The sequence below is a fragment of the Urocitellus parryii genome, chromosome 10, assembly GCF_045843805.1.
Source record: "Urocitellus parryii isolate mUroPar1 chromosome 10, mUroPar1.hap1, whole genome shotgun sequence".
Classification (NCBI taxonomy): Eukaryota; Metazoa; Chordata; class Mammalia; order Rodentia; family Sciuridae; genus Urocitellus; species Urocitellus parryii.
In genome coordinates this window covers 84,787,513-84,805,723 of record NC_135540.1, presented here as the reverse complement: position 1 = coordinate 84,805,723, position 18,211 = coordinate 84,787,513, and the positions used below count along the sequence as shown (strand labels likewise).

At 34.0% G+C, this 18,211-nt stretch overlaps 1 pseudogene; it reads left to right on the top strand.

The window, feature by feature from the left end:
• Positions 1–18,211, top strand: part of LOC144257174 (uncharacterized protein C8orf48-like) — a 77,971-nt pseudogene that overhangs the window by 33,837 nt on the left and 25,923 nt on the right.

Sequence of the window (18,211 nt, the reverse complement as noted above, 5' to 3'; positions counted from 1 at the left end):
ACCTTTATTTTATTCATTTATTTGTATGTGGTGCTGAGAATCTAACACAGTGCCTCACACATGCGAGGCAAGCACTCTACCACTGAGCCACATCCCCAGCCCTGGAATTATGCAACTTTTCATTTAAAACGATTTGTAGAAGCTCATGCTTCTGGTTCTTAAGCAATATTAAGGGAATCAGAAACTTTTCATGATAATGGTAATAGTAAAAGCAGAAAAAATTTCCATTTATTAAGCATGTGTAATGGATCAGGTACTATGTTTGGTGTGTTACTTCTACTATCTCCTTTAGTAGTAATACAAAATACTCATAAATAAGAAGAAATGTTTGCAGGACTAAGTAAACAGCTTAATATCAAATAACTTTCGCTGGGCAGGGATTATTATCTCCTTATTTTGTAAAGGCAAGATATTATTAAAGAATCCTTTTTTTTAGGCTTCCTTATTTGCCTAAATTCTATGTGACTTCGTTTTAATCACATCTATAATGGAAATATTGACAAGTTGTTGAGGGGAAATAATAACAATGAACTAACATAATCATAATGAGATAATAACACTCACAGAGCACTTAGTTTAAGGCACACTGCAAGTACTCATGGAGGTTCAGTGCCACTCTGGGTGGCTGCTGCTGCTGCTGGTGGTGGTGGTGGTGATGGTGTTGATGGTGGAGATGATGATAATGATGATGATGGAGATGATGAGAAGGACTCCATCAACTTTTGACTGATCTTGGGTGCAGAATTCATGGCTGAGTATGAGCTAAATTTAACTCTTGCCTTTATTTCAGTATATAGGTGTGATCAGACCAAAAAGTAAATGCAATGATTCAAGGACTCAAATGGCATAGAGTCAAAGCCAGCACTCTGAGCCTGCCCAGGACTTTTCTGGTGAACCACTCTATTTAAATTGTGGAAAAATCACTAGTGCTCTGTTCTCTCTGCTCTCATGTAACTTTTCATTTCAAAAAGCTATTTCTGGAAGCTCATGCTCCTGGTTCTTAATTAACTTGAAATTTCATCTTACAAGAGTGATGCTAACCTCTGGCCTCAGCCTTTGATGACTTTTGCCAACCACTTATTTTTCTTCCCCTTTAACAATTATTATTCTATCATTAATAGGATATCTGGAAAAACTCTCACAGATTAACACTTTTCAATCCTGATTATCTTTTGCCTTCCTCTCTCTTTTCCTCCCATTCATTCTACAAGCATTTGTTGACAAGTGGTATTGACAATTCCTAACATGCTAGATATTTTGCTAACTGCTGGGGGAAAAAAAAGAAGCCCTAATTAAATCTCTAAACTTGCTCTTTGATCTTTCTAATTTCCTTTAGTAGGACTGATTTTTCTTTGAATTGTTTGAACTGTATTACTAAAATATTGTATTACTGCAGTCCAATACAAAAGCAATCTTCACACATACAAACAGCTACAATAGTCTCTTCCTGTCATCTCTCAATGAGCAAATTCATATGCACTAAGTGAATTGTTGCCTTTCAGATTTTTTGCATCTGAGTTCCTGTTTAATCCTCTCAAGTCCACTTACATATACTCTATAATCCTTTGGTGAAAATGAACAATTTCTCCTTAAACTCAGTTTCAAAGGTTATACCTCATATTTTTATTATTTAACTTCTTTAAAAATGAAGGCCAGGGCTAGGGCTGTGGCTCAATGGTAGAGTGATTGCCTGGCATTTGTGAGGTACTGGGTTTGAGCCTCAGCACCACATAAAGATAAATAAATAAAGGTATTGTCCATCTACAACTAAAAAATTTTTTAAAAGTTTTTAAAAAATGAAGGCCATATATTTCTCAAAATTCTAAGCTAGCAAATATTAACACATAACCACAGAAATAAATTCTATATCACACTAAAGCCAATCAAGAGTAGTGCTTCTCCATAAACCTGTTTGACTTAAATTGTGCTGAATTTTATTAGACCTATTCTCCTGTACAATTACTGACATTTCTCTATTTTGAAAATAAAATTCCTGCCCCAGGTCTGGGTCATATTCCATTTGACCCTGTGTTATTCCATGATCGTTTCTAAAGAGTTGATCTCATTGTAAGACAATGCAGTCACAGTTCATTCATTTTGCAAGAAGAAACAAATAAAAATACATAAATTTTAATTGCCCATTTAGACTTAAGGCCATGGGACCTAATACTCTATAAATAAGATTAAACTATTCCTTAAGAATTTGTAGCAAGGTGTAAGGTAAGGATAGGTTTGGCAAAATGTAGACAAATTCCTTTTATTAAATTATAATCTTCTTAAGAAAAAAAAAAGAAATGATGAGCTCCTTTACTAGTAATGTGCTGTCAATTATAGTAAATGCTGACTGCATTTACTCCTCATTTCATAAACACAGAGTGTGGTGACTCTGGAGGTGTTGAATAGTGCATCTTTTAGGTGGTATTAATATTAGGAAAGTCAATCTGGTTCAAGAAAATGAACCAAACCAAACCAAACCAAGAAATACTACCCCAGTATCATAACACACATTCTCTCCAAAGAAAGGTCATCTGTTAGAAATTTTATGAAACAGGCTCTTGCTTGGAAAGTACAGTGCTTCAGTCCTACACAACAGTGTATATTGTCAGATATGTTATATGATACAGATGACCCAGCCAACTCTCCCATTTTACACTGCACTGGTGAGACATTCATTTATATACTGTAAAAAAAAGTCTGTATTCTGTAACTGAAGGACTTTGTAGAAGGCTTAGTGTAGATATATGAACCAAAGGATTGGAAACAATCTGTAGAAATGAAGGTGAAATAAACCGGGATTAGTTGGTCTAGAAATGTACATTTATGTTTTCATAGTCCATTTGAGCTTTTTACATTTCCATTGAAGAAAAAGCACATAGAACTAAAAATAGGCTGAAGCAATAGAAATTTAGGTTAGATTAAAAAAAAGCTGAGTATATGAAATTCTTAAACCAATTCCAAAGGAGGAATTGTAAAGTTCCTTCTGAAAGTCACTGGTTGGGATAGTTGTTTTTTATGATATCATTTGGATACAAGGATGTGAAGTAGACAAACTCTTTTCTAGACCTGTTTTTTTTTAAAAAATGCTAGTTTTAAATTAATATAATCATTAGCATATGAATAATTTTCTTGAATGAGCATGAAACATAAATAGTCATAAAACAATTTACTCCTCTAAAGAGTTTTTTGAAGCCAATAAATCTTTTTAAGGAAACATTTGCATTTGAATAAACCATATGGTTTAGTTAATTTGATTGTTTTTAAAAAATCATGTTTTTTCTTCATTAGTCACATTGGTATAGCTTTAAATCCTTGTGTTTCTTCATTATAAACTCTAGTTTTCTTTCTGCAAAATAAACTTCCAGTAGACACGCTCATACTTCGTCATGCATATTTATTATTTGAGAGAAAGACATTGCGGAATGAAGATATCTAAATGACAAATCAAGGCACTGTGGTAGTACTGTCATCACTTCTTTGAGCCAGCAGTATGACCTTGGACAGGTCACCTCTGAATGCCATTCGTCAGCTTCCTCATTGACAAATTCAAGAGAATATTGAGAAGTTGTGAACTCTTATGCTCTTTCCTTCTCTATGTTTTATTTAAGAATTTTATTGTCATACTATAAATAAGTCAGAATTTCTTCCCTTCCTCCCTTCCTTCCTCCCTTTTTCCCTTCCTTCCTTACCTCCTTCCCTCCTCCTCTCCCTCTTTATTGCTCTTTCCCTCCCTCGCTCCTTCTTTTCTTCCTTGCTTTCCTCATTTTCTTTTCATGGAGCTGGGGATGGAACCCGGACCTCATACATGGTAGGAAAGTACTCTACCACTGAGCCACACCCCCAGTCTACAGAATTTCATTTTTAACATTTAAAAAATGAATGCTGTTTCTCATATTTTAACTTTATCATAACTTGAATTGTTAGTGAACAACTGAAAGTCATCAGTGTATTCTTAATTTCTGATCCAACTGTCAAAACTTCCCTCCTTTACTATGTTTTCTCATGGATCTTATACATTTGGACATTCATGTGAATAGTATTCCTTTATATATCATTTTATATTATTTCCACAAGATAATCATTTTTATTCTGAGTATTCAGGAATATAAAGTATGTTATTTATTATAAGCCCATGCTACTTTAATCCTTACTAAATTTCTTTACTCATAGAACACACATTTAAATGTGAAGACATATTAGAGATTAGAAGGCATAACAGAAGACATATTTTATTCTAGTGGAAATGTAACTTTAGATTATACTATGTATGGACATATGATCAGTTTTTGTGTGATTTTTCTGATTTTGGCTACTTTGAAATAGGAGTGTCATTGTCATTGAGATTTACTTCAGTTATTCAAAACAGTCACACAAAATATGATCTAAGGATTGAATGAAGGAAATTTAATATGAATTAAATCCACTTCTGATGTTTACATTTCCCAAACTCACGTTAAATACAGTTAGGAAAGACGTAGTATCTGAAATTTCAAGTTGACCACTTTAAAAACATGAAATCTTTAGAATGTACCATAGCAGCTTGTGGCTGAAACTGGCTTGGGGAAATAGTGAAGAATCCAGCCTTCACAGTGTTAATTGTGACACACACACAAAAATTATTTGGGCGCTCATGATTAAGAAAAAAGTCACTCTAGTGCTATCTACCCTTTCCTTTGACAAAAGAAGGGACAATTCATTTACACCTCACCCTTAATGTGCGAAGAGATGGGATTTGTTTCATATTCTGCCATGTGGTAGAAAAACAGTCCTTATAGCTCTATTAATAAATAGGAATAAGAAGGAATGGAAACAAAGTGTGACTTTAGAGAGGAAAAGAGGAAAATCTGTATGGAGTCTATTTTAGAAATGACATTTGGCTCAAAAACGACTTGACTTACAGTTTTCTACTTACTAACCATTTTCCACTTCTGGAACCAGGGCTTAGCTCTGAAACCTAGGAAATCACCAACTCTGCGCAAGATGCTAACATTTCTCTCCCTCTTGCTTCTTCAAAGATTACCTCTAAGCATAGACAATCTGAGCTTCTTACCTAGACAGGAGGAGACGCAAAGCCAGGGCATGACACGGTCCAGACTCGGGCTAGGAGAGCAGTCGGTCCCGTTAGCTTCTCCAAAATATAAGTCCACATTTCGTGGTTGAGATCCTGGCTCTATTCTAGGCAGTTTTACACAGAGTGTGATTCTAACAAAAACACCCTCCGCAGCTGGAGGGAGCCTCTGCTGAAGCCGGATCCTGTCAAGGCGTTCCTAGTGACTTCTGTCTACTAAATTCAGACTGATGTTTTGCGAAAGGGGCCTCCACCACCAGGCCCAGATTGCCTGGAAAGTATTTCCTGCCTCTGAGAAGTGTGCATGTGAGAGAGGCTGCACGAAGCAGAGGGGAGGGGTGGAGAGAGGGCAGGGCGCCTGGGCTTTTAGGAGTTCTGAGTTTTCACAGAAGTGAAGTGAGTTTGTCAAAGCTCTTTAGGTGATTATCTAGAGAGTCATAAGGTCCTAAAGCTCTTTCTATCCCACACTTGGGAGAAAAAGGAAAAGCAAAAAAAAAAAAAAAAAAAGAGAGAGAGAAACAAAAGAATACCCCCATCGACAGTCTCTCCACTATGTTAAATGTATAGACACAGCTTCATCAAAAGACCTTTGCCAGGGCTCATTTCTAAAGATCTTTTAAGAGAGCAAGATGAATTGAGAGCTTTGAATAGTCATTCTTCTGAATTTTACCCCCACACCTCCCCACACACACACGCTTTTAAAAATATTACTTAAAATTCAAAATGCTGCAGCCTTACATTTTGTACCTGAGAAAATCTGTAAGTTGAATCCCAAGAAGCCAGTAAATGGAAATGTTTTCTTCAGGACCTCTCTGATCCCAAGAATTCTTCACAGAATGAAGTAGTTTGTGTCACAGCACATGGAGCATTACCTCCAGTCTGAATCCTCCAGTTACACAAACCCAGGGCTGGAAAAGCAGAAGACAGACTCCATCTTGATCATATTAGAGTCTTGCTGACATTAAACACTTGCAACTGCTTCCATCTAACATGACACAGTCCCTGAATCACAGCTCTAAAGAGGCGCACAGTATCTGCATCCTTTGTCGGACACAAATTTTGTGAACTATCATCTGTTTATCTTTTCTGCTTTCTTGTGCCTCCACTGAATGACTTCCTCCTAGCTGCTCCAGGCTGGGAATTTGGACTACCATTTGGTTTTGATTAAAACCAGACAGCCAACTCTAGAGAATTTAGGGAATAAGCTAATGGAAACTGCAAGTATGGCTTTAACTAGTGCATCAATAATAGATGTTAGCTCATCTTATAATAAGATGTCATAAACACAAACGCAGAGGAAGCTAAAGTCATTTTAGCAAAGGAGTTATATCAATTTTCCATCTTTTCTTACCCAAAATTCTCCCTAAGGAAAGTGGAAGGAAAGATGAGGTATGTGGCCTTGGGACATTCAGGTTGTGGAGAAACTAGTGGGGGCAGTTTTGTTATTTATACCAGAGAAGCAGGAAACAGCATCGCTAAGTTTGATTATCTTGTTTGATTTAGATTACTCAGTAATGTTTCCCTCCACTTTACTTGTGATCAGTGGATTCTGTTGCTATTTATGACTTAAACATTTTTTTCTCAGCAACTGGCAATCTAATTATTGGGTCTGCATGTGGGTTGAACATTTTTAGAGTTTTTCAATAATGGGAAGTGTGAGAATAATTCCAATCCCAATAGGATATATGAGTGACATATAAGGAGGTACAAATTAATTAAGCCTGTTTGCCCTTATATCCATCCTTTTCAGCTCTGAAATCATAAGTAGTTTTGATTGCTCATGTTTATTCTCAGTTTGCTCTAATTACGACAAAGGCAAGCAGATCCTCCAATATCATAATGACCATCTTTTTAATACTCTGTGAAAAGACTGATGAAAACTCAAAGAAGTATGTGACAGCTACTACCTCTCTTCTTACAAGATAGCTAAAATCTCTCAATATTGTTTCGAAGCATGATCTATTTTAAGACATGTCAAATAGCACTAATGACTTGAGGAGGAGAAGTATTCAAATAAAAACATACCGGGAAGAAAAGGTTTCTAAGCATTTAGATCTAAACCTTACTTGTTAAAAAATGAGCATTAGGAGTCTTTAAATTTAACCTTTAAGCATACAAGAAGGACATTCATTCTTTCATGATTTTTTTTCAAAGTATTTGTATTCATATTCAAAGTACTTTCTCAGACACTAGCCCATTTAGTTTTCCTGCTAGTCTTTGTGTATATTTTTATTTTACAAATAAAATATTAGGAAGTTATTTTCTCCCAGCTAATTGATGGCAAGTGACCAACTCCACTTCAGAACCTAGTTCTTTTAAGTTTTGTGCTTTAATTTTTTTTCTCTACAAACTGCCTCCCTTGACTTCCACTTAATTACTGTGTGAAATTGGGAAGATTTCTTAAATCTTTTGAGTTTCAGATTCCTCTTTAAAAATAGAGACCCTTCCATATAACTTGCAGATTGGAAAGCAGGGTTAAATTCATGTGCTCATGTGTTTATATATTTATATTTATTTTTCTAAGGAAAACACTGGGGCAGAATGGAATGGGGATCAATAAAATGTAAAATAACCTGTATACTTCCATCTTTATCTCTGCCTCTAGTCCTTCTTTATGGTTTTTCAATATCATATGAGCATCCTATTTAATGCTTCTTAAAGTCTCCTCCTAAATGTTATGGCCTCATTCACTCTGCCCCTAACAATCAGCTTTGTTTCTGTTTATATTGGCCTGAGGAAGCAACCTATTCACATACATTTATATAGAGTGCCTTTTTACATATCTAGATACTCTATTAGTCAGTTTCTCCTTAAACATTAAACTAATATTTTGTCCTTTCTTCTCCAAACAAAAAAGACTTCATGTTTTCTTATTAGAAGCATTACTTCCTAAATCTTTAATCATTTTTATTTATTTATTTTTCCTTGTCTGTTGCCTATATACAAAGAAATCTCAGAACTTATATTCTCATGCAGGCTTTACCAAATATGCATATAGATATAAATAATGAGATGCTTCTTAAATACTAAACATCCTGTCAGGCACATGGCAAGGGGTTTAAAATATTTGTTCCCTTCTTGCTTTCTATTTGTAAATCTAAATATCTTACTCTGTTAAATATCTACACTCTACTTGATCAGACCATTAAACAAAATTATGTTTTTTTTTTCCCTATCTGGATGTTTGTCTGTAAGATGAACTTATCTGGAGAAGGTACATGTAAAAACTTGAAAAGGGAGTATCAGGTTAGAAGCTTGGCTCCAAAACTAGCCACCACTGTGACCCCGTGAAAGTTACTTGACCTGATAAAATTTACACTTAACCTCTGTAACTAAGGACTTTTAAGATTAGAGAAGATAATCCATATAAGGCAGTCTACTTTGATATAATGTTCACTGGTAGCTAGAATTATTTTTACGAATATAATTATTTTCTTTTTGGATTTTTTAATCTCTATTTTGGATGATATTTTTAGAATCTCTGTCTATCCATCAAACTCCAAGTTAAATGTACACATTTGAAACAGTGGTATCAGTAGAACAATTATTTCCTACTCTTTGGGGAGAAAAGAGTAGCAGAGTATTGAAAGTTATTTTAAAGATCAAATTTCTTCACATAGACAACTATCTAAATAGTATCTATGTGGCTCTGATAAATCTAATTAGCTGGCTGATTTGCTATAATAGTTTATATAATGATTTCTCATTAAGAAAATTTGAATCTGAACAATTTTTTAAAAAAAAATTAGTTATAGTTATATATATAATTAGTTATATATATATAACTAATATACCTTTATTAAATATAATAAAGGTATATTAGTTATATACCTTTATTATATTTATTTATTTTTATGTGGTGCTGAGGATTGAACCCAGCACCTCACATATACTAGGCGAGCACTCTTCTGCTGAGCCACAACCCCAGCCCTGAATCTGAACTACTTTTAAAGACTTATTCTATGACTCTAACATTGTCCAATAACCCTTTGTGCAAAGCAAGATCTATGCTTTGAAAATAGTGTTTTAGGGCCTGGGGATATAGCTCAATGGTAGAGCACTGGCCTAGTACGTGCAAGACCTGAACTTGAATCCCTATCACCTCAGGAAAAAAAATTAAAAAAGTGTTTTACTCTCTAAAAATTGAGTAAGAACCAGGTGCAATGGTGCATGCCTGTAATCCGAGTAGCTGGGTAGGCTGAGGCAGGAGGATCTTAAGTTCAAAGCCAGCCTCAGCAATAGTGAGGTGCTAAGCAACTCTAACACCATCTCTAAATAAAATACAAATTTAGGGCTGGGAATGTGGCTCAGTGCTCTGAGTTCAATCCCTGGTATGACCCCCTCCAAAAAAAAAAAATTAAGAATCTTCATTAATTCAGTACTTGCAACAACAACAACAACAACAAAATCAGTACTTGAATTAACTTGAATTTATTTTGGCAAATGCAGGTGACAGTAAGTTTTTTTCTTTTAATTTTAATTGTTTCATAATAGTAATGAACTTGAAATTAATACTTAGAAAAAATAAATGCACTTTTAAAACACTTTAAAAGTTTCCACATGTATACAGTTTGTATAATAAATGTAGTAACACTTTGTTCGTGAAAATTAATTTTCCAAAAATCTCTATTTAACAACTTTCCTTGTAATTTATTAAAATTGCCAAATATATGTCAAAGCAACAAAAAGAAGTTATTTGACAGAATTTTGAGTTAATTTTTCAATAATTCTTACATGACCTTCTCCAGATAAGTTCATCTTACACACAAACATCCAGATAGGGGAAAACAACAACAACAACAACAACATACTTTTGTTTAACAGTCGTTATGTGCATTATCAATTTTTGATTAACTTTGTCAAAAATTTTAACACTCTGTTTTTTATACCTGCTTCTTAGATTATTATGTTCAATGCTCTCTTTTATTGAAAATTGTTATAATTCAACAAGTATGATATGGAAAACTATCTTCATAAATTTAAAGTTGTTTTTAAAATAAACTTAAATAGTAAAAATGTATATATAGTGATATATTAAATTATTTAATACCTTGGCCCTTGAACATTAAAATATATAAAATATGTAAATATACATATATGTATGTGTGTGTGTGTGTGTGTGTGTGTGTAATATATATACACACACAAACTTAGGAGTTGATAAATCTCCTTGTTTATTCAATAAGCTTAGGACACCCTTAGAAGATGAAGATTGTGAGTTCCAGAAATAGCAAGAGATGTGGCTTGAATGGAAGAAGAAAGGAGAGAGATCTCAGGTAAGCTCAGGTTCATGATGAGGAACAGGTTAGGGAGTGTCTTGTAAGTGCTTTGGCTTTGACTCAGTAGGAGGTTTTGAGTAGAGGAGTGACAGGATCCACCTGACATTTCAATAGGGTTGCTCTGGCTGCTGTGTAAAGAGACTGAAAGGCATTAAGGGCCAAAGCAAAGAGACCAGTTAGGAGGCCACCATGGTAACTCAGGTGGTGATGGATGGTGGCTCTGTCAAAGGTAATGAGAAAGGTCGGATTTGAACTTTTTGTTGATGTTCTTCTATTAAATGCCATGCATATTCTTGAAGAGCTGAATTTTCCATGTAGGAAGTAGAGGAATATTAAAAAAGCCTTGTGAACTGAAAGCACAGGGGGAGACTATTGGTTAAAGAGATAATAGCTTAGGAAAAACAAAACAATGAGAAATTTGCAAATATGCTTCTCTATGTGAATCTTTATATAATTAGCACCTGTATTTCTCTGAAAGAAACCTAGTATCATCAAGTTCAATAGGACATTTTCACCAGTCCCACGCAGGTTACTACTACCTGTTAGATGCTGCAAAGAAAGGCATTGTTTTGCATTACTCTTTCTTCTGGTAGTTTGTGTTTGCTGCTGTTTTCTAGCGTTTTTATTCCTCAGTTTATTTCTTGATTCTTCTAGGTGTCCATTGCTTTTGGCATTTATCTCATATTTTAGATTTTTTTTAATGTACAGTATCTTTACTTATTTATATGTGGTGCTGAGGATCAAACCCAGTGCCTCGCACATGTGAGGCAGGCACTGTACCACTGAGCTACAGCCCCAGCCTCTCTACATATTTTAATAGCCTATTGAGCCGGAACTGGCACAAAGAAAGCTGCCTATATTTAAAATATTGTTTTTGACAAATCCACATACTTGTGATAATATCATCACAAAACAAAACACATCACCTCATGTCTATCTTCATCCCTCCTTTCTCCTTCCTCCCCCTCTGCTCTCAGGCAACCACTGATCTACTTTCTATCACTGCAGATTGTTTATGTTTTCTAAAAATTTATATGCATGAAATCACCTGCATATATCTTTTCTGTGTTCTTCAAGTTCATCTAATTATTTTGAGATCCATCTGTAACATAGCAGTAGTCCATTTGTTCTTATTGCTTAGTAATGTTTCTTATACGGATATACCACAATTTGTTTACCCATTCATCTGTTGATGGACATTTGGGACAATAACATTAGGACAAACTTATTTGGCCAGTACAAATTAGACAATTATGAACGTCCTTATACAAGTTTTTATTTGTATATATTGTTTAATTTCCTTATATAGGTACTAGGGTCTTGATATTTTAACTTTTTCAGAAACTCCCAAATTATTTCCTAAAGCCAATGTACAATTTGTGTTTCCCTGCAGTTTCTGAGAATTTTTGTAGTTCTATGGGTACGCCAACACTTGGTATGATCAGTCTTTCTAATAGATATGTTAGGTTATCCCATTGAAATTTTAATTTGCATTTCTGAATAATTAATGTTGACTTTCTTTCCATGTGCTTATTTGTTATCATTATATCATTGATAAAAATATCTCTTTAGCTAGGTACAGTGGTGCATGCCTGTAACCCCAGTACCTCAAAAGCCTGAGGCAGGAGGATTGCAAGTTCGAAACCAGCCTCAGCAACTTAGCAAGGCTCTAAGAAAATTAGCAAGACCTCGTCTCAAAATAAAAAATAAAAAAGGCTGGGGTGTGGCTCAGCGGTTAAGCACACCTGGGCTCAATCCTAGAATCAATATATACATATTTAAATCTTTTGTCCATGTTTACAATATGGGTTGTTGTTTTTCTAATTAATAAAGGGGCAGATCTTCATATATTCTAAATATTCTAAATGAAAGTACTTCATTAGGTAAGTGGTTTGCAAATATTTTCTCCCAATGTAGTTTGTCTTTTCATTTTCTTACGCTCTTTTTGGAGGGCAGATGTTCTTAATTGTGGTAAATGAAATAATTATCAGTGTTTTTCTTTTATGGATCACATTTCTGGCCTAATGTCAAAGAAAACTGATGAATCTAAGACCACAAGATTTCCCCTATATTTTCCTTTATTCTATGTGAAGTTTTATAGTTTTAGTTTTTACATTTATGTTCTATGATACATTTGGAGTTAATTTTTTTATATTAAGTGTAAATAAAAATTCTTTTATTTTAAATACAGATATCTAATTGTTCCAGAATCATTTACAACAATTCTCTTCATGAAATTGTCTTTTCACCTTTAACAATCATCAACTGACCAAAATATGTATACTTCTATTTCTAGATTCTCTATATGTTGTATTGATCTAATTGACTCTCATGCAATGTCACAGGACTAACTAGTACTAGTAGCTTTTTGAAGATGCATATGATTTTCTATGAAAATGATCATCATATTGTATAAGAATGAAGTTTTATTTCTTTTTAAAATCTTCATGCCTTTTATTTATTTATTGTTGTTCTTGTTGCTTTATTCCACTAGAATAAAGCTAGAGTCTGCATTACACTGTTGAATAACATTCGTTAAAATAGACATACTTCCCTTGTCTTGGATCTAATGAAAAACACATTTAACCTTTTACCATTAGAATATTAGCTTCAAGTGTTTTCCTTTTTAATCTTGTTGTTTATTGTTGCTGATGTGGATACCCTTGTTGGTTTAACCAAAGCTTTGGCAATTGAATTCTCTCAAGTTCAGTTGTCCTCAACTGGAGGTGATTTTGTTCCCCAGGGAACATGTCAATGTTTTGACACATCTTTAACTGTTACAACTGGGGCAAAGTGTCTGTGAAACATGCTACATGCACAGAACAGCTTCCCACAACAAATAGTTATCTGACTCACAATATCCATAATGTTGAGGTTGAGAAACCCTACTTTACTTTTAGTTTGCTAAAAACTTTTATCAGAAAAGGATATAGGAATTTAAACATTTTTTCTAATATGATTTTTCTTGTTTTTTGTCTGCATAACTTTTTATTTTTAAACTATTAATATGTGAATTCCATTGATTAATTTTAAAATATTCAACAAATCTTGCATTCCAGGGATAAACAAACCTTAATCATGACATATTATCTTTTATATATTATTTATTGAATTTTATTTGCTAGAATTTTGTTAATTTTTGTATCTATATTAAAAAGAGAATTATTTGTTGTTCACTTGTTATCTTTATTGTTTATTTCTAATTTAATTCCATTATAGTTGGAGAATATACCATGAATGATTTAAATTCTTTTAAATATATTTCTTGTTTTATGGCTAGATATATAGTTGTTATGGTAGATGCATTGGAATAGAATGAGGATTTGGGGGTTTTGTTTGTTTGTTTGTTTTCTTCTCTTTTTTTGTAATGTTATGAATGAGATATCTGAACAAGGTCTAGAAAACTGCAGTGTTTTCACCACTGTTCTAATAAGCAGGTATAAAAGAGCATCCATTATACATAAACTGGACTCAGAACTTCAGAGAAACTTTTGCTTCAATAGATTCTCATATTTTCATGGAGCAGAGGTCACTGTAATCCTGATGTTTTTAAGTATTATTCATTTTCAACTCCATCTACCAGTTTGATAACTATTTCTACTTGAGATAAACATTAATCAGGATTCAACCAAAGCTTTGGCAATTGAATTCAGCCAAATTTCAAGTATAAACTCATCACTGCATGTGCCTGCAAAAATTTTTGTGTTACTATGGATTATCAGTTTCTCAGCATGCTAACCATTATAAAGGACACAGTTAGAAATAGCTTAAACAATTCTTTATCAGACCTTGAAAACAGTTTATGTTCTTCACAGTATTTAATAGGATATCCTTACATTTATGCAATATCATTATCACAGCCTGGCCACAATTATTTTCTGGGATAGAGCAACACATCAACAGTGTTTTCTTTCATGAACTTCAATGACATGTTTCCACTTAGTGTGAGAAATGAAAATATATATTAAAAACTTTTTAAATTAAAGTTTTCATGAAATTTCATTTGTCATTGTAAGTTAGAGAAAAATATAATGGGCTGAAAGTAGTAAGATATTTGCCAAAACTTAAATGTTAGAAAAATAGTTTGAAAGAGTTTGTAAAACATGTGTCCTAATAGGTTTCTTCTATCCTTATGTTGGAAGGTAGAATTTCACTACCAAAATAACCCTACTGTGGAATAAAATATAAAAGAATTTCCCCTACTTGTATTAGTTATTCACGGGCCAAAGCAGAGTGTCGGTTATAGTTGCCAAGTTCTTAGGTAGACAAATGAACCTCAGAAATGCAGTAGCTAGTTTATGTGGGGCCTTGCTGAGCTTCAAGTTTTTTAATGAGTTAAAATAATATTTTGGGTCTTGAGTAAAAGGTGTGAACTATCAAAAACACAGATATTGGATTTTAGAGTTTGGGACAAAAACAACTCCACATGTAAAGTCAATTTGAGCAACAGGCCCATTGAACTTGGAGACAGAATCCCCTGGTGATGGTCTCTATGAATGTTTTCCTTGCACTGTGTAGGGAGCAGGTCTGATGGTTCTGAATTTCCTAGAGAAGATTGTTCCACAAATACTATGTATTTTGTCTTAGCTCACATTTGAGTAGCCATGTCAAGTTGATTATTTTCTTGCCTTCTAGATGAGAAGATCATGAAGATAACAGAAATGGTACTTATTGCTCAACAAGAAGATAGAAACCAAAGCAACACATATCGCAACTGGAGGAAATGAATTATAAGAAATGGTTTTCTTAAAGTGTGTCTGGTAGTTTTGTTATTTCCACCTTTTTTTTTTCCAATCCTGATTAGGAAAAAGAAAAAAAAAAGAACAATTAAACAGCATCCACAAGGTGCAAGACACAGTGTTGTTGGGGATTTTAATAATAATTGTAACAATTGCTTTATCATTTGGTAAGTTTTGTAAATACTTAGACATTCACATCACCCTATGAATATTTGATATTGCTTTATTTTCCATTTTAAGTGAAGTTCATTTTAAGGTTTCTTCCAAAATTCTTTTATCCTAAGGCCTAACATTAATGTTGGTACCTGAGGGATTAAAGGCTAACATGAGAAAGCCAACCAGTATTAGATTCTCTCTCCTCAGACCATTTTATATGCTTTCTCCCAGTCCTCTCTGATACCTGCATACAAACTTCTGATGCCCCAAGTACCTCTATTAATACACCCATTTTTAAGAGGGAATTGAATTATGAGATAATACAGAAAGCAACTTACTGCTGAATTTTAAAAATTCCTTGAAATGAAAACCACAAAGGAAATACCAAGTTGCTTCTCCAAGAGATGGAGGAAATTTGTAAGACAAGATATTTGTTTCTGATTTTTGCTTTCATTCTTTGAAGACATTTCTGTGTTTCTTGGCTCTGTGTGTATACGTGGGTGTGTATGTGTATTTGGGGGGGGGGGAGTGGGTGGGTGTTTCCAGATACATGTAGCATAGTTTTGAGCCAGAGCACATGTCTGTGAGTCAAATTTTCAGCCTGCATTTGTCTTAAACCGTGAAGCTTTGGGTGTAACCTAACAGAACCTGGCAGGTTGTCTGAATAGTTCTTTCAACACTTGACCCAGAATACAGTAAATCATATGACATATTGTTCCAATTTTATATTAGTGCTCATATTTTAATAAAAACGGAAGAGTGTGTTCTATCAAGAATTTTTTTAGTATAAACAAAAGCTAGTCACAGATCCAAGCTATTAGAGCATTTAATATTGGAGTCACAAAATGTAGCTTACTCGGTTTAAAAACAAACAAAAAAAAAAACTGAAAAAAAACTACATGTAAATATTTTGGCATTTGCTGTGGACTAAATTGGGTTCCTTCCAAAATTCATATGTTGAAACCTCAAGCCTCCAGGTGATGGTATTTAGAGAAGGCACTAACTCAGTTTAGAGGAAGTTAGGAAGCCAAGGCTCTTGAGATGGGATTGGTGCCCTGATAAGAGGAACAGACACTGGAGCTCTCCTCTGCCATGTGAGGTCATAGAGAGAAAGTGGAAGTCTGCATAGCAGGAAGAGGTTCTTTGCCAGGGATTAATTGCCCAGCACTTAGATTTTGGACTTTCTGAATTTCAGAACTGTAAAAGATTTGTCTATTTGTATAAACCACCAAGCCAACAAATTGTATTTTGTTACAGCAGCCTGAGCAGACTAATACAGCATTTTACATTGTGTTAATTTAATGAAACACTCAATTCTGGCAATTGTCTATAAAAAACAGTAAAAATAATGATGATGATAATAATAATGGAGGGAATTTGATGAGTTATTCCTTTTTTTCTTGCTAGTAAAATTTGTGGGGGAAAGTGAATTAAAATGGGGCTTAAATTTGATCCTTCCTTCTAAATAAATATTAGTACTGTGTACAATTAAATTATGAGCCATTCCCAGCCCAGCTGTCTCATAGCAAGATGAATCAAAATAATCTGCATACTTATTTTTAGAAAGACTTATAATATATTACATAGGGGGAAAAATCACCTCTTCCACATTTTAAAATAGATCTAGTTACTTTCAATTAGCTTAAGTGGTGGGTCCAGTTACTCAGCTCTTCAGTGGCAAAGCTCCCTTCAGCCAGTCCAAGCAAAGGTCTTCAAGTCTTAGGACAGAATCTAATTTGAGCTGATGACATTTTTCTCCATTTTGAATCCATGAAGGTCCAATTAGAGCTGGAAGAAGATTTTTTACAGAAAAAAAAAAAAAAAGCTCTATTTCCTTGTCCTCTTCCCCAAGGTCATTTGCACTGAACTAACTTGTTTCATGGAATAGTATGGGAACAAGAAATTGAATGGGAAAAGGGAACAACAGGAAAAAGGTGTTTCAGAATACGATTCTGCCAAATTATTTCCAAGGTGACCTATATCTCATGGTCCCTCTCCGTCCGCTTCTTGACTTTAAAACTTGCGAGCACTTCGGATACTGGAATGAGGAAACCATCATTTGATCCTGTCTCCAGGTGGATCTGTAATTCCTGATTCCTTTTTTGTTCTTCTTGTTGTTATGAAAACTTTTGAGACACATAACAGACGCTCCTCGAACACTCACTGATTGCCAGGCCCTGTCTCAGTGCTATACAGGACTGCTCTTTTAGTCTGTCAACAGTCATAATGGGAAGGATGTACAAATATGTTCCCTGTGTGGGCAAAGTACCTGAGGTTGAGAGTGCTCAACCAACTTGTCAAAGTGTCCACGTTGAAAAAAGTACCTAACCTTAAAGCACAGCTTTTTATTACTGGCTTGTGATAGGTTAAACTCCTCCGGTAACTTCTCACCCTGCTGACCTTCATCCTTGAACTTAATCATTTACAAAGTTCCTCTTCAAATTAACCTGACATATTCCAAATTATATAAATTGCAAGGCAGAGAATTGAACAGAAGGAATAAATACTTTAAATACGAATTTCCAAACATAATTTTTTGATAGCATAACTACATAAAAAAGTTTGGAAATAACCAGTATAACAATTGATAAATAAACTTGATGTGTGCATTAGATGAAATGCTAGATGTTACAAGTAATTCTTATATTAGAATACTAATTAAAATAAACTAGAGTCAACAAAACCACTGCAAAGATAAAACAAAAACTCATCAAAAAATCAATTCCTAGAGAGAAACACTGAAAAAATATATCAAAATATATTGGTAAATGTCTTTGAATAGTAGAATCTTAGTGATGTTTTTCTTTGTTTTCTAATTTTGAGCATTTTCTAATTTTTCCATAGCAAGTATAAAATATTTAATATGGAAAAGTAAAATATATTGGATATAAAGAATATACTAAAAGAGTTAAGATAGTAAGAAGTTTCTGCCAACAAATATCTCTATGGTTTCAGGTAAAATAATTTATTTG